This window comes from Hyperoodon ampullatus (assembly GCF_949752795.1).
Source record: "Hyperoodon ampullatus genome assembly, chromosome: 15".
Lineage (NCBI taxonomy): Eukaryota > Metazoa > Chordata > Mammalia > Artiodactyla > Ziphiidae > Hyperoodon > Hyperoodon ampullatus.
Window position 1 is genome coordinate 62906378 of NC_136928.1, and position 24632 is coordinate 62931009.

Below are 24632 nucleotides of genomic sequence, written 5' to 3' on the forward strand. Positions count from 1 at the left end.
TTTGTCACAGCTTACCCTTCCCCCTCCCCATATCCTCAAGTCCATTCTGAGAAGTGATACTGATCGATGGCTACTCTGCTCAGCACTAGGTATTTTACATGTTGTGTTAATTCTCACAATGATGTCTTTAGGGTTGACATTAACCCCACTGAACTCATTAGAAAACTGAGCTTAGATCGCTTACTGACTAGTCACCTCACCTGTTAAATGACAAAGCCAGAATTTGAATCCAAACTTGTTGGGAAAACAGGAGGAGGGAGTTGGCAAAGGAAGGACAAAGGTGTAGAGATGATGTTACAAAACCTAATCTACTTTCTCACCAAGTAATCTGACTGAAACCTACAGCTAAGAAACAGACATCCTTTGTCTTACCATGAACTGAAAATAAAATGAGTCTGAAAAACAAAGTGTTTTTCTATATACTGTCAGTCCTTTAAAGAGATTCTTAACTCAAATAAAGAGACTAAATCAAGATGTACGTGTCTTAGGACTTCCTTGGTGGCTCAGTGGTTAAGAATCCACCTGGCAATGTAGGGGACACAGGTTCAAGCCCCGGTCTGGGAAGATCCCACATGCCATGGAGCAATGAAGTCCATGTGCCACAACTACTGAGCCTGCGTTCTAGACCCTGTGAGCCACAACTACTGAGCCTGCGTTCTAGAGCCTGTGAGCCACAACTACTGAGCCCGCATGCCACAACTACTGAAGCCCACGTGCCTAGAGCCCATGCTCTGCAACAAGAGAAGCCACCACAATGAGAAGCCCGTGCACCGCAACAAAGAGTAGTCCCCGCTCGCCACAACTAGAGAAAGCCCGCGTGCAGCAACGGAGACCTAATGCAGCCATAAATTAATTAATTATTTATTTTTTTAAAAGATGTATATGTCTTACTTCAAAAGGCAGACAGGCATCCAAACACGAACTTCTCACTGTGAAAATCCTTCAACAGATTTCCTCCATGCAAACCAAACTCAAGAAAAGGTGGATCTGATGATACTCAATGCTGTTAGTGAGTGCTTTTTCTTTTTAAACTTTCTCTTCTTTTGTCTGCCCATTATTCCTGAGTGTCTAGCCACTACTCTCAGAAATATAACCTTCTATGAGCTTAGCACAATTCACAAGTGACACAATTTCGCCTAATTGTCAATGACAGTAATCTTCTCTAAAGGTTCTGGATGCAAACTATATTAAGGGATGTTGCCTAGGGTTTTTCAAAATCCTCTCTCAAATATCACAAAACAGCCATTTCTGCACTTAAGTAGGCTTGTTATGCTGTGATCACTCACAAAGGTCTAGGGAGGACCATCAAATTTAAACTGTCCTAATAACACATAAATCACATAAATGCCCAAAGCAAGATGTGTATATCTATTGTCCCTCCTACCTACCCACTTATCTACTTGTAGAAATATGTGTGTGTGTGTGTGTGTGTGTATACACAAACACCTATTAGTACAATTGGTTCTGATCTTGTACTTCTGTGCTTTTTCTGCATTTCTTACGTGTTCAGGGGTCAAAGACTGTTAGAAAAATAGGATAGATACTAATTTTTTTAAGTTTAATCTTTAATTCCACCAGCATGACTAATTACTCTCCCAATAAAAATACCTTTAAGAAACTGGATTTAAAATTTTTAATATATTTTTGTGTTAATGATTGTGTGTTAATGACTGCTGAGAACAAAATAAGGGTTCAACAAAAGACAAAAACTAAATGAAAACTGCAACCTTAGGAATTAAGCACACAGTCTGCCATATTCTGCCCGGAGGCGACCTACCAAACCTTTAGGGACCTTAGGATTCCACTCTGATGGCTGCAAGGAGCACCAAAGACAAAAGATGAGACCTGAACCTACCCAAAGTAGGCAATCTAGCCAGAGAGCTCCATTTAAAGCTGAGCCACAAATAACTGTGTCTTCAATGGAATTTAAAAAGGACTAGGTCTGCCACGCAGAAGAGGTCAAAAAGGAAAATGGCAGTGGGCAAAGGGGAAAGCATTTATCCCAAGAATTCATAACCATAAGCCAGCTTTCACACAGATTTGTAGACAAAATTTAGTCAAAAAAAAAAAACCCCACAAAAACAAACAAACAAAACGTTACCCCTCAAGCCAAGAATTTAGGTCCCCAGAGAAGTAGCACAAACAAAGAAAAATCCTCTTTTGCAGGAATGCAACATCAACCAGGATTCAATGGATTCCCACAGATAAATTTCCAAGGAACACGAGCTCATAGAAAACAACAACAACCACCAAAAAACAGAACATTAGCAGAAACAGCAAAAGGCAGAAACACACCTTCAAAGCCTTCAGAGGCGGAAATTGCGAGATACCCATACATGAAATATTCAATAGGTTTCAAAAAATAAAAGGCTAGAAAATATGAACAAGGAAAAAGAAACTATAGAAATCTACCAGGCAAATCAGAAAAGAAACCAAAAATAGTTTAGAAAAAGACTTTAATTAAAATTAAACATTAAAGGGACAGACCAGAGAACTAGAAGATAGATCTAAATAAAATTATTCCAGAGGCAACATAGGGAAACAAAGAGATAGAAAATAAAAGAATTAAAGAACATTGAGGATGCAGATGAGAAGTTCTAATGTGTCTGAAGATCTAGAAGGAGAAAATAGATAATGAAGAGATGATATTTGAAGAGACAATGGCTAAGCATTTCCAGAGATGTGGAAAAAAACTAAATCTCAGAATCAGGAAGCCCACTAAATCCCTAACAAGATAAAGAGAAATCCACACCTAGTCCAGCAACAGTCAAACTAAAGAATGCCAAATACAAAGACAAGATCTTAAGAACAGCAAAAGGAAAAAAGCACACAAATGAAGAATAGTTGGACCAACGACTGATTTCTCAATGCCAACAGTGGAATCAGAAGAAAACAGATTAATATCTTCATGGTACTGAGAGAAAGTAACTATGTACCTAGAATCCTTTAGCCAACAATTCAAGGAGAGTGAAATAATATTTCCAAGTAAAAAGAAGCAGAATTTATCACCAAGATATGTTTGCTAAAACTGAACTACTAAATTACTTTAAATAACTTTTAGTATACAAAAATATAATTTTTAAAAATAAATTTATTTATTTATTTATTTTTGGCTACGTTGGGTCTTCGTTGCTGCACGTGGGCTTTCTCCAGTTGCAGCAAGTGGGGACTACTCTTCATTGCAGTGCACGGGCTTCTCATTAGGGTGGCTTCTCTTGTTGTGGAGCACGGGCTCTAGGTGCACGGGCTTCAGTAGTTGTGGCATGCGGGCTCAGTAGTTGTGGCTAACGGGCTCTAGAACGCAGGCTCAGTAGTTGTGGCACACAGGCTTAATTGCTCCGTGGCATGTGGGATCTTCCTGGACCAGGGCTTGAACCCATGTCCCCTGCATTGGCAGGCGGATTCTTAACCACTGCACCACTAAGGAAGTCCCCCAAAACATAACTTTTATTACCTCCATACCTCCCCTAGGTAGAGAAAAATGAGAAAACATTGCCCAAAGACAGACAGGAAAAAGCCAAGGACCATAACCCAACGCTGCAGTTTCAGACTTCAAAAAACAGTACATCTTTAGGTTGTGGAAAGGAAGAAGGCCAAGTCTCTTTATGAACAAGTGTGAAGGAGCGTTGAGAGTTTTACCTATTTTTAAAGCTTCTGATTTAGAGTAAAAGTTGAAAGCTGCTGGAAATACTGTATCTGCTTCAGCAGAGATACTTTCTAATGTTAATTAAGCTACTGATGAAGACATAAAACTTAGAAGAGTAAAGAGCAATGAAAAGGTAGAGAATTGGTGTTTCCCCAAAAGCAGCCCCGTCATCCTAGTGACAACATTCTCATGAGAAGCTGAATCTCATGGATATTAACTAGACAAGCACGTACAGGATTATTTAATTTCTTAAATATACAGCATAACCATCAACAAAACTGATCAAATATGCCCTAGCTAAAGCCATTTAACTGATTCCCATTGCTCTTGGGATAAAAACAAAATTCCTAAACATGCCCTATCATGTCCTATACAGTCCTGGACCTCCACCTCCCACACTGTCCTCTCTCTGCTTCAACCACAATGACCTCAGACCATCTCGCGCATGCCACAGAGCCTTTACGGTCCACATAAGCCCTTCTTTCTGGCATCAAAGTTTGCCAAGTCAGACATTTATCAACTACCCTGTCATCCATTTATAAGATACTGCTTATCTTAGCCTATTATACATCCAAAATCCCTTATCTGCGATGATGAAATTTTTAAAAATCCCTGCAAACCTAAAGTGTTTTTGCAATTTGTTTTGGGGGAAAAGATCTGAACTGACATCATCTGGCAGCAAAATTGGACAAGAATGTACAGGTAGAACTAGCCCTCCGGAAGATAACAAAGGGTAGGGAAAAGTAAGAGTGCAAATTATAATACATGAGGAATAGAAGCTTTTGCCACTTAGGGGAACCTGGGGCTCCTGTTTGCCTCAGCTAATTTTTAAAGTCTACCTTCGAGGATCCAAACACAGCAGAAGATTGGACATAGTCCAGAGGCCTCACGTCTGTCAAAAGAAGACAGGTGAATAAACTATGAAAACCAACATACTAGAATACTAGACAGCTGTAAAAAGGAATGATCTTCAAAATACATTAAGGAAATAAAGTCCCAAACAGCAATGTGTGTGTGTATGTGTGTATATACATAAAACATATTTTATGTTATATATATATAATATTTTGTGTAACATGAAGGAAGGGAGAATACCAAAGAGCAAAGAGAAAACTAGAAGAATAAACCAAAAATTAATAAAACTAATAAAGGGAAAAAGAGAGAATAGGGTAGAAGGAAAATAGAGATAGATGAGAAACTTCTCTGAGGAGACCTTAACTTGACCTTGACTCTTCTCTGAAGAGTTCTGACTCTGGAATCATGTAATTATTTTATATATTCAAAAAAAAATCAAAAAGAAAAAATCAATCCCTAAAAATTGAAAACAAATGGAAAAATATAACTCTAACTATATAACAAGTTGGTGACAAGGGAAAGAATTATTGCAAATGTCTTTAAAATGTTTTGCCTTAGAGCATAGTATACATCCTTAAGGTAACATGTTCTAGGGGCAAAGAGAGTTGCAAAGAAATCTTGAGCCTTATTCATTGGTCTTATTGTTAGTAGGAATGCTGGCATTGTTTTGAAACTTTTTATATATACAACAAAGCAAGTAAGTAATTATGTTTATATTGTTAGGAACAAGATTTTCAGTTTAAGAGAAGAAGGATATAAATATGACATCAAAGATATTGACACACTGCAAGGTTAAATTTTTTATATCATATTATTTCTTTACTACTATCATACTGTTGAAATTACTATAGTTTTAGAGTAACTTTTATATCTAAGGGAAAGTCTCCATCATTATTTTTCTCTTTAAAAATCCTCTTGACTATTCTTACATACTTTTTCTTCCAAAATCAATTTGCATATTCTCTCTTCAAAATGTAATCTCACTTACTGTAATTGCACAATTAGCATCTTTACAATATTGATCATCCTATTCAAGAAAATAGTATGTATGTCTTTAATATTTTTAGTAAAGTTACACAATTGACTTCATTTTGGTTTTGGACATTTTAAGAAATTCCTGGGTTAAATCTTTTTTTTCACCTTTTTATTGAAATATAATTGACATATAACATGATATTAGTTTCAGGTGTACAACATAATGATTCAATATATGTATATACTGCAAAATGATCACCACAGTAAGTCTAGTTAACATCCATCACCATATACAGTTACAAGTTTTTTTTCTTGTGATAAGAACTTTTAAGATCTACTCTCTCAGCAACTTTCGATACAGAATTAACTATAGTCACTATGCTGTACATGCAAGGTTAAATTTTTCAACAGCTTTATTTAGATAATTCACATATGTACAGCCCAACAACTTGAAGTGTGCAACTCAATGGCTTTTAGTATATTCCAAGAAATCTGCAACCATCACAACAGTCAACTCTAAAACATTTTTATCACCTCAAAAATAAATCCTGAACCCTTTAGCTATCACTCTCCTCCACCCATCCCTCCCATAGCCCTAAATACAACTAATCTACTTTCTGACTCTAAATCTGCCTATTCTGGACATTTCATATAAATGAAATCATATACTATGTTGTCTTTCATAACTGGCTTCTATAACTTAGTATGATGTTTCCAAGGTTCACTTGTGTTGTAGTATGTATCAGCATTTCATTTCTGTTTATGGCTAAATAATACTATAATGGAATCCATTGTATGGACATACAATATTTTGTTTATCCATATATCACTTGATGGACACTTCCATCTTTTAGTTATTACAAATAATGTTGCTATAAACATTCATATACAGGTTTTGTATGGACCTATGTTTTCATTTCTCTTGGGTATATACCTAGGAGTATATGGTGGATCATATGGTGATTCTGTACTTAACTGTTTAAGAAACTGCCAAACTGTCTTCCAAAATGGCTATACCATTTTACATTTCCACCAGCAGTGTTCCAATTTTTCCACGTCCTCAACAATACTTGTTATTATCTCACTGTTTTTTATTATAGCCAGTCGTGGGGGTGTGAACTGACATCTCACCGTGGTCTTGATTCTCAGTGCCCTAATGACTAATGATATCGAAATTTTTGTGTGTGTGTGTGTGTGGTACCCGGGCCTCTCACTGTTGTGGCCTCTCCCATTGCGGAGCACAGGCTCCGGACACACAGGCTCAGCGGCCATGGCTCACTGGCCCAGCCGCTCCGCGGCATGTGGGATCTTCCCGGACTGGGGCACGAACCCGTGTCCCCAGCATCGGCAGGCGGACTCTCAACCACTGCGCCACCAGGGAAGCCTGATATCGAACATTTTTTCATGTACTTATGTCTTCTCTAGATAAACATCTGCTTAGATCCTTTGCCCATTTTTTAATTGGGTCTTTTTTTTTTTATAATTGGGTTGTCAGAGTTTATATATTCTAGATACAAGTCCCTTATGATATATATGATTTGCAAATATATTCTCCCATTCTATGGATTGTCTTTTCACTTTCTTGATAGTGTCCTTTGAAACCCAAAAGTTTTTAAAATTTTGATGAAGTCCAACGTATCTATTTTTTCTTTTGTTGCTCATGCTTTCGGTGTCATATTTAAGAATCTGTTGCCAAATCTAAGGTCATAAAGATTTATCCCTATATTTCCTCCTAAGAGTCTTATAGCTTTAGCTCTTTCATTTAGGTCTCTAATCCACTTCAATTTAACTTTTGTAGACAGTATAAGGTAAGGGTCCAATTTCATTCTTTTGCATGTGGTTACCCACTTGTCCCAGTTGAAAAGACTACTCTTTCCCCATTGAAACATTTTATATGTAAAGTAAAACAAGTAATTACATTAATATTGTTAGAAACAAGATTTCCAGTTTAAGAAAAACATATAAATACCATTATAAACACTTTGTAAGGTTAAATTTTAATTGGAGCTCTTTGGTCTGGGTCAGGGACTTAACAGGCATGTTTGCTGGGGCCTGGTCTGAATGGGGATTCAACCAGCGTGTTTGCCAAGAACAAAGTCTCAACAAGGGCCTCAGCTGGGTGCTTGCCCTAAGTTTGAGATGTGACTTATGCGTTCCTAAAACCAGGACTGGTGACTTGACCAAAGACTCAGCCAGCATGTATGCAAGGTCCAGGGCTCACCCGGAGAGTCTGCTGGGGCTGGGGATCAGAGACTAGAGCAATATGTTTGCGGGGCTGGGGTCTCAACTGGTGTGCTCAACAGGGCCAGGGACTTAACCAACATTCAACAGAGCCAGGTCAAGGGTTAAGCTGTGTGTTCCCCAAGGTCAGAGCTAAGGGAGCAGCCTGCACAGTAGAGGTATGGCTGGGAAGATTGTACAAGTACTCATATTGAGGTTAATGGGAGCCTGGTTTTTCACTGTCAAAGAAAGGAGTTAGAAATTTGGAAGAGAGAAGACTAAAATAAACCCTGTGATATTGGATTGGAATTGGAGATTATGTAAACTCGTGGTTTTTAATACAAAGATAAATATAGAAATAGATACAGATGTGTACATGTATTTATATATACATATACACATACTTTCCAGCTATGTCTGTTGAAAGGCTTTAAAAGGAACCAGAACTCCTTGGAGAAATTACTGATTCCAGGGCCAGAGCAAGGAAATACAAAATAAGGCTAAAGCATCTTCTTATGTCAGAAAATAAAGAAGTGCTCAAAGATATGTTGAAAGGGCACAGAAGCCAATTTGAACAAGCTCCAACTAGCCAAATCTGGGACAATTTGAGCATCAAAACAATTATAGTAACAATTATAATCTACTGAATGAATTAGGAATCTATGACCACATACTAGTATCAATATATAAATGCATAAATTCAAAGTTTAGTGAGGAATAGGAGACTTACATGGTGTCTAAGTACATCACCATAAAACACCAATTAATTATAAAGAGTAACAGCCAAAAACTGGAAGCAATCCAAATTTCCATCAACAGATGAAAGGATAAACAAACTGCGGTATTCCCATCCAATGGAACACTACTCAAAAATTAAAACGAATGAACTACCGGATGAATCAAAATAATTATGCTGGGTCAAAGAAGCTAGGCCACAAAAAAAAAAAAATAAGAGTACAGACTGTATGAATCAACTTTTATAAAATTCCACAAAATGCAAACTAATATATAGCTATAGAAAGCAGATCAGTGGTGGCCTGAAGAGGCTGAAGGAGAGATCAGGCAGGGTGAGAGGACAGGGCTCCCAAGAAGCACAAGGAAGGTTTTGGGAGCAAAGTGCATGTTCATTATCTCAATTGTGGTGATGGCTTCATGGGTGTAAACATATGTCCAAACTTTACAAATTATACATTTTAAGTATGTCAGGTGTACTGCATGCCAATTTTATCTCAATAAAGCTGTTTCAAAAATAAAAAAATATAAAGAGAAAATGGATAATTCTGTAGTGAAGAAGACTGACAAATACCACCTTAATCGAGTGACCAAAGTTAGTATCACCAGTAATGGGACCAACTGAAATCGTGCACCATCTGATAGGATGCAATGACAGTAACACAGCATGATTTCTGTGACAGATCTAGACTGAAAGAGACTAAAGGGATATGACAACTAAATGTAACACTTGATCCTGGACTGGGTCATTTTGCTTTTTAGGACGTTTTAGGGACAACTGGAAAATCCTGAATGGCAGTAATTAAATATTTGTATTGTATCAATGTTAATTTCCTAATATTGATTGTTGTATTGTGGTTGTATAGGAAAATGCCTTCATAGAAAAAACACCCTAAACTATGGAGGAGTGATAGGGCATCAATTCAGCAACTTATTCTTAAATGGTTTCAGAAAGGAAAAAAAAGTTCTTTGTACTATACTTGCAACTTTTCTAGAGGTTTATGTTTCAAGAAAAATTTTTTAAGTCCAAAATATTAGCAACTAATAAAGGAAAATAATTAAGAACATATCTGGCCTTTCCTACATAAACCAAATTTTAGGGTTCTCACAGAGCCCTGGTTGATGAGGATGAGTTCTTTACAAAAGAATTCTAGATATGTACTTAAGATTAATATAGACAGATTGCACTTTCAGAGCCAAATGTAGCCTGGGTTGCCTCAGTAACATGCCAACCAAATGGAAACTTCATAAGATCCTCAACAGTTGGATGGAGGGTATCCATCATAAGTCATGAAAACCAGGGAGGCACAGAGCCATAGGAAAGTGACAGCCAACTTCAACTCATTTCTTAAAAAAACAAACAAACAAAAATCCTCTTCTCCCCAACTTCCATACTTTCCAAGCTTGTTTCCCTACATTGCCCTCTCTGATTTTTCCTCCATCCCACAATTTTAATCAATATCTACTGAACTATTATATATGCTTACAATTGTGCTATATCCTACAGCACAGTTTAAGCCCTACTCTCCGCAAAAAAGAAGATGGAGGAAGAAGCACTAGGAAGAGAAGACATATAATCATTATTCAACACACAGTTAATTTGATCTGAAGTTGGGTGGTACTGACCATAAATACCAAAGGGGGGGAAATTCATAAAGCTGGGATAGTTGAACAAACCTTGTCAGAAGGGCTGGGCCTTGAAAGATGGGTAGAATTTGGCTATAACTCCACCTCTAGACTGTAAGGGCCACAGCAGTGTCTTGTTCACTGCTGTTTAAGTCTAGCACTTGCCATAGTTGGTGTTTAATAAATATCCTAGGAGTGAACAAATATTTAAAAACCCTTTGACGGCCGTCACCAACAAGAGAGAAATCCAATTTCCTATCCATCTAGCTCCTGTCAACCTGTTTCAACCTCATAACCTGACACACAACTCCTAACATCGCTCCAACCATTCCAAACTACCGGAATTCCCAAATGCACAAAGATGTTTAAAGTCTATGTGCCTCTCTTTGTACATATTATATGTCCTTTCCAACTTCACCTAATAAATTCTTACTCATTCTTCAAGAATAAGTTCAAGCACTACCCACTTTGTAAAGCCTTCCCTGGTCTCTCAACGTTAGACTTTCATTCATTCCTTCGTCTTTTTTTTAAATTGAAATATAGTTGATGTACAATATTTTGTCATTTTCAAGTGTACTACATAGGGGTTTCACATTTGTATACATCATGAAATGATCACCACCGTTAAGTCTAATAACCATCTGTCCCCATACAAAATTATTACAATATTACTGACCCATTTCTTATGCTGTATATTAAGTCTCCATGGCTTATTTATTTTATAAATAGAGGTTTGTACCTCTTAATCCCCTTTACCTATTTTGCCCCTCCCACCTTCCTCACCTCTGGCAACCACTGTATCTATGAGTTGGTTTTCATTATGGTGTTTCTTTGTTTTGTGTTTTGGATTCCACATATAAGTGAGATCACACAATTTTTGTCTTTCTCTGACTTACTTCACTTAGCATGATACCCTCAAGGTCCATCCATGTTGTCACAAATGGCAAGGTTTCTTTCTCTCTTTTTTTTTTTTTAATGGCTGCCATCCCCTCCTCTTTACGCTCTTTTCTTCTACTTGTGAAACAGGAGGGAAGGGGGCAGGGCACAACCACTGAAAGAACGACATAGCCCGAGGACATAACATGAACTGATTAGAACCGAGGAGACCTTCAAGATGGCGGAAGGGTAAGACAAGGAGATCACCCTCCTCCACACAAATACATCAGAAATACATCTACATGTGGAACAACTCCTACAGAACACCTACTGAACGCTGGCAGAAGACCTCAGACCTCCCGAAAGGCAAGAAACTCCCCATATACCCGGGTAGGGGAAAAGAAAAAAGAAAAAACAGAGACAAAAGAATAGGGACGGGACCTGCACCAGTGGGAGGGAGCTGTGAAGGAGGAAAGGTTTCCACACATTAGCAAGCCCCTTCACTGGCGGGGATGGCGGGGGGGAACCTTCGGAGCCACAGAGGATAGCGCAGCAACAGGGGTGCAGGGGGCAAAGCTGAGAGATTCCCGCACAGAGGATCAGTGCCGACCAGCACTCACCAGCCTGAGAGGCTTGTCTGCTCACCTGCCAGGGGCCGGTGGGGGCTGGGAGCTGAGGCTTGGGCTTCAGAGGTCAGATCCCAGGGAGAGGACTGGGGTTGGCTGCGTGAACACAGCCTGAGGGGCTGGTGCGCCACAGCTAGCCGGGAGGGAGTCCGGGGAAAAAGCCTGGAGCTGCCTAAGAGGCAAGAGACTTTTCCCTGCCTCTGTTTCGTGGTGCGCGAGGAGAGGGGATTCAGAGCGCTGCCTCATCGAGCTCCAGCGACAGGCGTGAGCTGTGGCTATCAGCGCGGACCCCAGAGATGGGCATGGAACACAAAGGCTGCTGCTGCAGCCACCAAGAAGCCTGTGTGCGACCACAGGTCCCTATCTATACCTCCCCTCCCGGGAAGCAGTGCAGCCCGCCACTGCCAGGGTCCCGTGATCCAGGGACAACTTCCCCAGGAGAACGCACGGCACGCCTCGGGCTGTTGCAACGTCACGCTGGCCTCTGCCACCGCAGGCTCGCCCCGCCTCCGTACCCCTCCCTCCACCCGGCCTGAGTGAGCCAGAGCCCCCGAAGCAGCTGCTCCTTTAACCCCGTCCTGCCTGAGCGGGGAACAGATGCCTACACGTGACCTACACGCAGAGGCGGGGCCAAATCTAAAGCTGAACCCCAGGAGCTGTGCAAACAAAGAAGAGAAACAGAAATCTATCCCAGCAGCCTCAGGAGCAGCAGATTAAATCTCAGCAATCAACTTGATGTACCCTGAATCTGTGGAATACCTGAATAGACAACAAATCATCCCAAATTGAGGCGGTGGACTATGGGAGCAACGATATATACATTTTTTTCCTTTTTCTCTTTTTGTGAGTGTGTATGTGTATGCTTCTGTGTGTGACTTTTCCTGTATAGCTTTGCTTTTACCATTTCTCCAGGGTTCTGTCTGTTTTGGTTTATTTTAGTATAGCTTTTAGCACTTGTTATCATTGGTTGATTTGATTTTTGGTTTGGTTGCTCTCTTCTTTCTTTCTTTTATTACTTTTTAAATTTTTAATAATTATTTTTTATTTTAATAACTTTATTTTATTTTTTTTCTTCCTTTCTTTCTTGTTTTCCCCCTTTTATTCTGAGCCAGGTGGATGACAGGGTCTTGGCGCTCCAGCTGGGTGTCAGGCCCATGCCTCTGAGGTGGGAGAGCCGAGTTGAGGACACTGGTCCACCAGAGACCTCCCAGCTCCACATAATATCAAACGGCGAAAATCTCCCAGAGATCTCCATCCCAACACCAACACCCAGCTTCACTCAACGACCAGCAAGCTACAGTGCTGGACACCCTATGCAAAACAACTAGCAAGACAGGAACACAACCCCACCCATTAGCAGAGAGGCTGCCTAAAATCATAATAAGGCCACAGACAACCCAAAACACACCACCAGACGTGGTTCTGCCCACCAGAAAGACAAGATCCAGCCTCATCCACCAGAACACAGGCACAAGTCCCCTCCACCAGGAAGCCTACACAATCCACTGAACCAACCTTAGCCACTGGGGACAGACACCAAAAACAACAGGAACTACAAACCCGCATCTTGCGAAAATGACACCCCAAACACAGTAAGTTAATCAAAATGAGAAGACAGAGAAACACACAGCAGATGAGGGAGCAAGGTAAAAACCCACCAGCCCAAACAAATGAAGAGGAAATAGGAAGTCTACCTGAAAAAGAATTCAGAGTAACGATAGTAAAGATCATCTAAAATCTTGGAAACGGAATGGAGAAAATACAGAAACATTTAACGAGGACCTAGAAGAACTAAAGAGCAAACAAACAATGATGAACAACACAATAAATGAAATTAAAAATTCTCTAGAAAGAATCAATAGCAGAATAACTGAGGCAGAAGAACGGATACGTGACCTGGAAGATAAAATAGTGGAAATAACAACTGCAGAGCAGAACAAAGAAAAAAGAATGAAAATAATTGAGGACAGTCTCAGAGACCTCTGGGACAACATTAAACGCACCAACATTCGAATTATAGGGGTCCCAGAAGAAGAAGAGAAAAAGAATGGACTGCGAAAATATTTCAAGAGATTATAGTTGAAAACTTCCCTAATATGGGAAAGGAAATAGTTGATCAAGTCCAGGAAGTGCAGAGAGTCCCATACAGGATTAATCCAAGGAGAAACATGCCAAGGCACATATTAATCAAACTATCAAAAATTAAATACAAACAAAAAATATTAAAAAGCAGCAAGGGAAAAACAGCAAATAATACACAAGGGAATCCCCATAAGGTTAATAGCTGATCTTTCATCAGAAACTCTGCAAGCCAGAAGGGAGTGGCAGGACATATTTAAAGTGATGAAAGGGAAGAAACTACAACCAAGATTATTCTACCCAGCAAGGATCTCATTCAAATTTGACTGACAAAATTGAAACCTTTACAGACAAGCAAAAACTAAGAGAATTCAGCACCACCAAACCAGCTTTACAACAAATGCTAAAGGAACTTCTCTAGGCAGGACACACAAGAGAAGGAAAAGACCTACAATAACAAACCCAATACAATTAAGAAAACAGTAACAGGAACATACATATCGATAATTACCTTCAATGTAAATGGATTAAATGCACCAACTAAAAGGCACAGACTGGCTGAATGGATACAAAAACAAGACCGCATATATGCTGTCTATAAGAGACCCACTTCAGACCTAGGGACACATACAGACTGAAATTGAGGGGATGGAAAAAGATATTCCATGCAAATGGAAATCAAAAGAAAGCTGGAGTAGCAATTCTCATATCAGACAAAATACACTTTAAAATAAAGACTATTACAAGAGAGAAAGAAGGATACTACATAATGATCAAGGGATCAATCCAAGAAAAAAATATAACAATTGTAAATATTAATGCACCCAACATAGGAGAACCACAACACATAAGGCAAATGCTAACAGCCATAAAAGGGGAAATTGACAGTAACACAAACATAGTAGGGGACTTTAACACCCCACTTTCACCAATGGACAGATCATCCAAAATGAAAATAAATAAGGAAACACAAGCTTTAAATGATACATTAAACAAGATGGACTTAATTGATATTTATAGGACATTCCATCCAAAAACAACAGAATACACTTTCTTCTCAAGTGCGCATGGAACATTCTCCAGGGCACATTATATCTTGGGTCACAAATCAAGCCTTGGTAAATTTAAGAAAATTGAAATCATATCAAGTATGTTTTCCGACCACAATGCTATGAGACTAGATACTACAGGAAAAAAATCTGTAGAAATTACAAACACATAGAGGCTAAACAATACACTACTTAATAACCAAGAGATCACTGAAGAAATCAAAAAATACCTAGAAACAAATGACAATGAAAACACAATGACCCAAAACCTATGGGATGCAGCAAAAGCAGTTCTAAGAGGGAAGTTTATAGCAATACAGTCCCACCTCAAGAAACAAGAAACATCTCAAATAAACAATCTAAGCTTACACCTACAGCAATTAGAGAAAGAAGAACATAAACCCCAAAGTTAGCAGAAGGAAAGAAATCAAAAGATCAGATCAGAAATAAATGAAAAAGAAATGAAGGAAACAATAGCAAAGATCAATAAAACTAAAAGTTGCTTCTTTGAGAAGATAAACGAAACTGAAAAAGCACTGGCCAGACTCATCAAGAAAAAAAGGGAGAAGACTTAAATAAGAAAAATTACAAATGAAAAAGGAGAAGTAACAACGGACACTGCAGAAATACAAAGGAAAATGAGAGATTACTACAAGCATCTATATGTCAATAAAATGACAACCTGGAAGAAATGGACAGGGCCTTAGAAAAGCACAACCTTCTGAGACTGAACAAGGAAGAAATAGAAAATATAAACAGACCAATCACAAGCACTGAAATTGAGACTGTGACTAAAAATCTTCCAACAAACATAAGCCCAGGACCAGATGGCTTCACAGGTGAATTCTATCAAACATTTAGAGAAGAGCTAACACCTATCCTTCTCAAACTCTTCCAAAATATAGCAGAGGGAGGAACACTCCCAAACTCATTCTATGAGGCCACCATCACCCTGATGCCAAAAGCAGACAAAGATGTCACAAAGAAAGAAAACTACAGGCCAATATCACTGATGAACACAGACGCAAAAATCCTTAACAAAATACTAGCAAACAGGGCTTCCCTGGTGGCGCAGTAGTTGAGAGTCTGCCTGCTGATGCAGGGGACACGGGTTCACGCCCCGGTCCAGGGGGATCCCACATGCCGCGGAGCAGCTGGGCCCGTGAGCCATGGCCGCTGAGCCTGTGCATCCAGAGCCTGTGCTCTGTGGCGGGAGAGGCCACGGCAGTGGGAGGCCCGCGTACCTCAAAAAAAAAAAGAATACTAGCAAACAGAATCCAACAGCACATTAAAAGTATCATACACCATGATCAAGTGGGGCTTATCCCAGGAATGCAAGGATTCTTCAATATATGCAAATCAATCAATGTGATACACCATATTAACAAACTGAAGAATAAAATCATATGATCATCTCAATAGATGCAGAAAAAGCTTTTGACAAAATTCAACACCCATTTATGATAAAAAAAAAAAAAAACAGAAAATAGGCCTAGAGGGAACTTACCTCAACATAATAAAGGCCATATATGACAAACCCACAGCCAACACTGTCCTCAACTGTGAAAAACTGAAACCATTTCCGCTAAGATCAGGAACAAGACAAGGTTGCCCACTCTCCCCACTATTATTCAACATTGTTTTGGAAGTTTTAGCCACAGCAATCAGAGTAGATAAAGAAATAAAAGGAATCCAAATCAGAAAAGAAGTAAAGCTGCCACTGTTTGCAGATGACATGATACAATAGATAGAGAATCCTAAAGATGCTACCAGAAAAGTAGTAGAGCTAATCAATGAATTTGGTCAGTAGAGGGATACAAAATTAATGCACAGAAATCTCTTGCATTCCTATATACTAATGATGAAAAACCTGAAAGAGAAATTAAGGAAACACTCCCATTTACCATTGCAACAAGAAGAATAAAATACCTAGGAATAAACCTACCTAAGGAGGCAAAAGACCTGTAAGGTCTTAAAACTTTAAGACAATGATGAAAGAAATTAAAGATGATACAAACAGATGGAGAGAAGTACCATGTTCTTGGATGGGAAGAATCAACATTGTGAAAATAAGTATACTACCCAAAGCAATCTGCAGATTCAATGCAATCCCTATCAAACTACCAATGGCATTTCTCACAGAACTAGAACAAAAAATTCACAATTTGTATGGAAACACAAAAGACCCCGAATAGCCAAAGCAATCTTCTGAAAGAAAACAGGAGCTGGAGGCATCAGGCTCCCTGACTTCAGACTATAGTACAAAGCTACAGTAATCAAGACAGTATGGTACTGGCACAAAAACAAAAATATACATCAATGGAACATGATAGAAAGCCCAGAGATAAACCCACGTACATATGGTCACCTTATTTTTTTTTTTTTGGTCACCTTATTTTTGATAAAGGAGGCAAGAATACACAATGGAGAAAAGACAGCCTCTTCAATAAGTGGTGCTGGGAAAACTTGACAGCTACATGTAAAAGAATGAAATTAGAACACTCCCTAACACCACACACAAAAATAAACTCAAAATGGATGAAAGACCTAAATGTAAGGCCAGACACTATCAAACTCTTAGAGGAAAACATAGGCAGAACACTCTATGACATAAATCACAGCAAGCTCCTTTTTGACCCACCTCCTAGAGAAATGGAAATAAAAACAAAAATAAACAAATGGGACCTAATGAAACTTAAAAGCTTTTGCACAGCAAAGGAAACCATAAAGAAGATGAAAAGACAATCCTCAGAATGGGAGAAAATATTTGCAAATGAAGCAACGGACAAAGGATTAATCTACAAAATTTACAAGCAGCTCATGCAGCTCAATATCTAAAGAGAAAAAACCCAATCGAAAAATGGGCAGAAGACCTAAACAGACATTTCTCCAAAGAAGATATACAGATTACCAACAAACCCATGAAAGAATGCTCAACATCATTAATCATTAGAGAAATGCAAATCAAAACTACAATGAGGTATCACCTCACACCAGTCAGAATGGCCACCGTCAAAATATCTACAAACACTAAATGCTGAAGAGGGTGTGGAGAAAAGGGAACCCTCTTGCACTGTTGGTGGGAATGTAAATTGATACAGCCACTATGGAGAACAGTGTGGAGGTTCCTTAAACAACTAAAAATAGATCTACCATATGACCCAGCAATCCCACTACTGGGCATATACCCTGAGAAAACCATAATTCAAAAAGAGTCATGTACCACAATGTTCATTGCAGCTCTATTTATAATAGCCAGGATATGGAAGCAACCTAAGTGTCCACTGACAGATGAATGGATAAAGAAGATGTGGCACATAGATACAATGGAATATTACTCAGCCCTAAAAAGAAACAAAATTGAGTTATTTGTAGTGAGGTGGATGGACCTAGAGTCTGTCATACAGAGTGAAGTAAGTCAGAAAGAGAAAAAACCGTATGCTAACACATATATATGGAATCTAAAAAAACAAAAAATGGTCATGAAGAACCTAGGGGCAGGATGGGAATAAAGACACAGTCCTACTAGGGAATGGACTTGAGGACACAGGGAAGGAGGGGGAAGGGTAAGCTGAGACAAAGTGAGAGAGTGGCATGGACATATATACACTACCAAATGTAAAACAGATAGCTGGTGGGAAGCAGCTGCATAGCACAGGGAGATCAGCTCGGTGCTTTGTGACCACCTCGAGGGGTGGGATAAGGAGGGTGGGAGGGAGGGAGATGCAAGAGGGAGGAGATATGGGGATATATGTATATGTATAGCTGATTCACTTTGTTACAAAGCAGAAACTAACACACCATTGTAAAGCAATTTTACTCCAATAAAGATGTTTAAAAAAAAAAAACTGATTAGAACCAAATGGGCCCAAGATGGCGTACAAGTCAACTTCCACTAGACCTTGATCCTCAGTATACGCTCACTGTAACACATCAACAAGCTAAATGACACACCCACAGGTGCCATGACAGTTCCAAGACAGACCATAAGGATCAAAAAGTAGGCGGTGGCCCAATTCCTGGAAATCCCCACCCCTTCCCAAAATAGCTAGAATACTCCTCCTACTCATTAGCCTATGAAATTACCCACCCCTATAAAAACTGACAACCCCATACCCTGGTGCCTTTCTCACCTTCCGAAATGGCCCATACTCTGTCTATGGAGTGTGCTTCTCTCTAAATAAATCCACTTCTTACCTATCACTTTGTCTCTCACTGAATTCTTTCTGCGATGAGACATCAAGAACCTGAGCTTCATTAAGTCCTGAAACCAAGTGTGTGATCTCAGTTGGAGGTATCACCTGTCCATTTTGGCCAGGTTCGAGCGCCGGCCGCCTGGGTTCGAGTTCCCAATCAGGGTTTTGGCTGGGTTCAAGTCCCGGCTGCGTGGGTTCAAGTCCCAATCTGAGGTGCACAGTTTCACTTGTATTTTATTCCCTATCCCACCGAGTTCACTGATATCCCTAGCAACTACCACAGTGACTGGAACTCAGCAATCATTGCAAAAAAATTTTTTTTAATTAAATATCAAGTTGGGCAGGAAATAGAAAGTCAAAAATAAAACTGGGAATGATTAAAGATTTTCCTAATTTAAAAATGACATGATGAAATTGGTATTTTTTTTTTTTTTTTTTTGCGGTACGCGGGCCTCTCACTGCTGTGGCCTCTCCCGCTGCGGAGCACAGGCTCCGGACGCGCAGGCTCAGCGGCCATGGCTCACGGGCCCAGCCGCTCCGCGGCATATGGGATCCTCCCGGACCGGGGCACGAACCCGTATCCCCTGCATCGGCAGGCGGACTCTCAACCACTGCGCCACCAGGGAGGCCCGAAATTGGTATTTTAAAAAAAAAAATCCAGTACTGCTGTACAGGCAGAAGAAAGGAAGGCCAAGAAAGAGCCTACAAGTCAGGTGCAACGCTTCAGACACAAAGTGATGGTGATAACAGGCCTAATGAACTGCAAGGCTGGTCACACAGAAAGAAGGAGAGACCTACCCTGAAATTCTGTTGCTCAACAGGAGCACTGTCCAATAAGTTTCTCTAACGATGTAAATACTCCACAGCTGCACTAACCAAAATGGTAGCCATTTACCACAGGTGTCTTCTGAGCACTTGAAATGGGGCTAGAGAAACTGAATTCTTTATTTCATTTCTTTTATTTTAATTAGCCACATGGGGCTAGTGGCTACTGCATTGGACAGCACAGCTCTAGCTAGCAGTTGCAAGTGAAAGACTAGCAGGTTTTTTTATTTACTAAAAGGAAGCATTTTGTAGCAATTACAGATCCCAACAATGGAATGAGCTCCTGCTCAAGGTCATCTCAGAAAGCCCAATGAAAAAGGAAATAACTTTTTTTTTTTTTTTTTTTTTTGCGATACGCAGGCCTCTCACCGTTGCGGCCTCTCCCGTTGCGGAGCACAGGCTCCGACGTGTAGGCTCAGCGGCCATGGCTAACAGGCCCAGCCGCTCCGTGGCATGTGGAATCTTCCCAGACCGGGGCATGAACCCATCTCCCCTGCATCAGCAGGCGGACTCTCAACCACTGCGCCACCAGGGAAGCCCGGAAATAACATTTTTGGACACAATCTTCCAACAGATCCCAGCATTAGGATGGGTGGGAAGCTAGCCTACAAAGAATCACATTATTTTACACCTAGTAAGGACTTAAAGACCATTTTTACGCAGAAGAAAACTCTTGGTTTGGAAGTCAGACGAGCTCCCTGAAGCACACAGCATGTCAGTGACAGAAGAGAAACTGAAAGTCAGATCTTAAAACTCTAGGTTCTGTTAATTATCTTGATTGTGATAATTTCCAAGTATATACATATGTAAAATATCACCAACTGTACACCTTAAATATGAGTCTTACTGTAGGTTAATTATACTTCAAAAACATTGCAAAAAAAAAGCACACAAATACACTACTACACCTTCCTATATCAAGTCTTCAGTTCTATCTCACAGAGTTGTTGCAAGGAATAAGCTAGTTAACATATTTAAAGACTGAGAACAGTACTTGGTGTGGAGTAAGAACTACTGAAATGTAAACTGTATTATTATTATTAGATGTTAGAATTCTGCCCTACTGACCAGTTTGGAGAAAAGTAATGCAAAGAAGAGTAAGCAGATTTGGAGTCAGAAACTCCAGATCATAGCTCTGGTTCTTGGAGAATCTCTCTGAGTCTCAGTTCTTTGTAAAATGAGTTAGCTGGACAAGATAATCTCTAAAGGGCCTTTCCAAACTAAAGATTTCAGATATGGACCAGGATAAGAGTTGTAGGAATGGAAAAGAAGGATGGATATGGAACCTTTAGGGATGAACTGATAAGATTTAAGAACTGGCTAGATACGGAGAATGATGGAAAACAATGAGTCAACCGTGAACACAAAGTTTTAAGCTTTGGATAACTCAAGTGTAAATAGAAAGAGGAGCATGTTGACCCAACAGACATATATTTATTATTTTAATAAATCAGTAGGTTCTCCATGGAAATGAATATTCATGACCTTCTGGATCAGAATGTCAACCAGCATATATTTAATATATTTAGCATATATCTAAAATGTATGCTAAAACCAAAATCTCTTCTCATGAGATTACTGAAAGCTATGTTAAAATGAAATCCCTATGAATTCATATGGATAATTATAATTAGATAATTATACTTAGTATATTTAAAGACATCCATCCCAAAGTATCAAATTTATCTTTAAAAATCGATGCATTCATCAGTCACCAAGAAACGAATCTCTTGACGAACTCTTTCTATGTGGAAACAATCTAAGCCTAGAGTCACAGTGCTGCCTGTATTTGTTACAGTGGAATCTCGGACAAAGCATTTTAGCCTGTTTTCTCTTAGACATAAGCTCATCTTCAAATACCTAAACCTCAATATTACATCTCATGCACTATACAGAACACGTTTTCAGTATCAGATCCCACAATAAATGATTGTGTGCCCTTAAGCAGCCTTCAGAGAATCATGGTTTCATCAGTATGACATCCAAAAGAGGATCTCAGAGTGCACTGAGGATCAGACTTTTCAAGATTCTAACTCAACTCCTTTCAGAGATGTGATCAGTCCAGCAAAGTTATGCTGACATTCTGATGGGCTGTATTCCACTACATTGTACTGATGATGCAACATTCCTGGACAAAAATATAAAGATCCCAGTTGCTTATGTTTCATAGACTAAAGAAAAAAAAAAATCTGGCCAACTTTTTGATGATCCTTCAAGGGCAACATTTCAAATATAATATCCTTCTCTGGACACTGAACAATATTTCAGTTATAACTGACTGTTGGGTCAACATTTGGGTTAAATCCCAGAACATTTTTTTAAATAAAATTGTTTATGAAATGTTGCAGTTTAAGACTATGTGCACACTTAGACATAGCCAAAATGGACCAATTTATGAGAAGATAAAATTTAAAATATCGTTGATTAGCCTAGAACAGCAACATAGAAAATTCTTAGTTGCAAGGCAAAGCAAATGATATACTAAAATATACTGCAGAAAAGAACTGAGACCACTTGGGGAATGAGTCACTTAGAGTCAGATCTTCCAGATATCTTAGTTAACACTTTCTGTTTAGGAACTAAAGTTTACCTCTTAGAATTCTCTCTAAGAAGAGAATGGTTCCTATCATTCATATGGTTCTAACCTTTTAAAATGGTACATAAAAAAGGTATTTTTTTTCTTTTCTTAATAATTAAGGGTCATCATTAAGAACATTAGTCACTGAGATGTGGTAAAGATGTAGACATAAATGCATATTTATATATATTATATGGGATAAAGGGAAGAGATGTAGCTTTCCCTCTGGCAACTGCATCAAACTTGATTTCCTTTACAAAAAGAAATAAAAACTCCCAGTGACACCTTGTTTTTTTGTTCATTTACCGATTTTCCATAAAAGTATAATGAAGCATACGAAACTGTATAATATGCTACAGAGTATAATGTAATAACCTTTTACAAAATTAAATAGTGGGCTGAATCCTGATGCCATCTTCTTCCAAACGCTTTCACTAACCTCAGGAAAAATCAACTTTTTCCCCATTAATATCAGTAAAGTTCAACTCATCTCTGACTTTCAAAACTTTACCAGTTTTGTGAGCCCCCACTCCTCTGTCTCCCTTGCACTAAGTTTGTTTATGGAACGTATCTCACTTCATTTTAAAAATATGAAACGGCATGAAAGCGGGAAGACTTAGTCTATGCAGTTTTCATTTTACTAAAAATAGGAAGAGGACAATGACGTCTGCTAAACTGGGCATCAGGTCTTAATTTTCTCCAAGTCCAACTTCATATTTCATTCGCAAGAGAACTCCACACTTAGGCAACACTATAATGAGAAGATTCAAGATCCCATAGGGTATCTGGATAGGATCAATTTTCTCATAACTTCTATAACATTTCACTTTTTGAAAAACTTTTGTACAGAAGTAAACTCAGATAAAAACTGCTATCAAGATGGAGGACAAATGGAGGGAGTTCTGCAACTTTTCCCCTGAAAAGTGAATGTAGAAAAGGCTCAATAAATGTTAGCTATCACTATTCAACAAATATGCATTAAATATTTATTATTTTCTAGGCATTAAGCAGAAACAAGAAAAAAAATCAGCCCTCAAGTTTCTCACAACTTAGAGAGTTGCTTACAGTCTTAACAAAAATATAGATGGTTCAGCAGCCTAAATTTGCTCATTTGGTAACCCAAAAGCATTAAACCAAAGACTTTTACAGGAAAAAGAAATACTGTTTTTCAGTTCTGTTACTTCATTGCATCATTGTACATGTAGTGAAATGTCATTGTATAGAAAAGTAAACTGCTTACATTTAATAAAACAATCTGCTAACATGTCAGGTTTAAATCTCATGGCAGAACAAATATTGTTTTATATATACAAAGTTTAAGCTCAGAATAATTTTTTTTTACATGTACAAGTCTGATTTAACATACTCTTGCTTGTTCCACAGTCTTACATAACCTAAAATCCTGAACAAACATAAACTAAGTCCAGGTATATAAATAACAATTATACTGACTGAATAATATTTACCTGACATTCTCATTTTGAATCACATATAGATGTTCATTTTATCTAAGATTAGCATATGTGTATGTATTTCTGTCTTAGAACAAAATAAAAATTGAGAAACTAGTTAGTAGTTTCTTAGTAGTATTTGTTACTGCACAAACTAATGTCCTCTAGTGCATTGTGACCTAGCCTGTAACTATACAGATGCACCTTTAAAGGAACCAGACTCCAGAAAGGTACAGCAGCGTCTTGCAATTACACATGCCCACACACACAAGAGCTGTCTTACGCCTTCACCAATGTGCTGCCTCAATCAAGTGCAGATCACTGCTTCTCCACACAGAGTGATACTAACCACCACCCCCAACACACATACGAACCCACATACATAATGACTTCATACTCTTGTGATGTGAGAGAAATAAGGGCTCTGGAATCAGGCACACTTAACGTCAAATCCCTTCTCTGACACTCAGAAGTTCATTTCTGAACTCAAGTTTACTTGTGTTCTGTATTCCTTCACTACAAGAGAATTTGTTTTTGTTTGGCAACTTTTGTCAGGAATAATTGTTCCAAAATCCCAGGGAAATCAAGGGTCAAGGTACCCAAGATTTTCCCCCTTCTTCAAAATGTTTCCCCAAAAGACATATGAGGCATCTGCAACAAAGGCATTTACAGGGGTGTGTGGTTTATGATCATTTACTTAATTTTGTATTTATATTCTAGGCACATTTCTATATGTACATTATGTACTAAAATAAAAAATAATTTAAAAATGCAAAAATGCCTCTCTACCCATTGTCATCCTCAGTAAAATGTATTTTCTACAAAATGTTTAAAAAAAAGAAAACCTGAATCCTTTCTTCATGTACTCAGTAGGATATAGGATAAATAATTTCCTGTT

The 24632-nt window shown here is 38.8% G+C and overlaps 1 protein-coding gene across 1 annotated transcript in view; it reads right to left on the reverse strand.

Annotated features, from left to right (window-relative positions):
• Positions 1-24632, reverse strand: part of TTC27 (tetratricopeptide repeat domain 27) — a gene marked incomplete at its 5' end in the record, with an annotated part of 189201 nt that overhangs the window by 149669 nt on the left and 14900 nt on the right. The window lies entirely within an intron of this gene.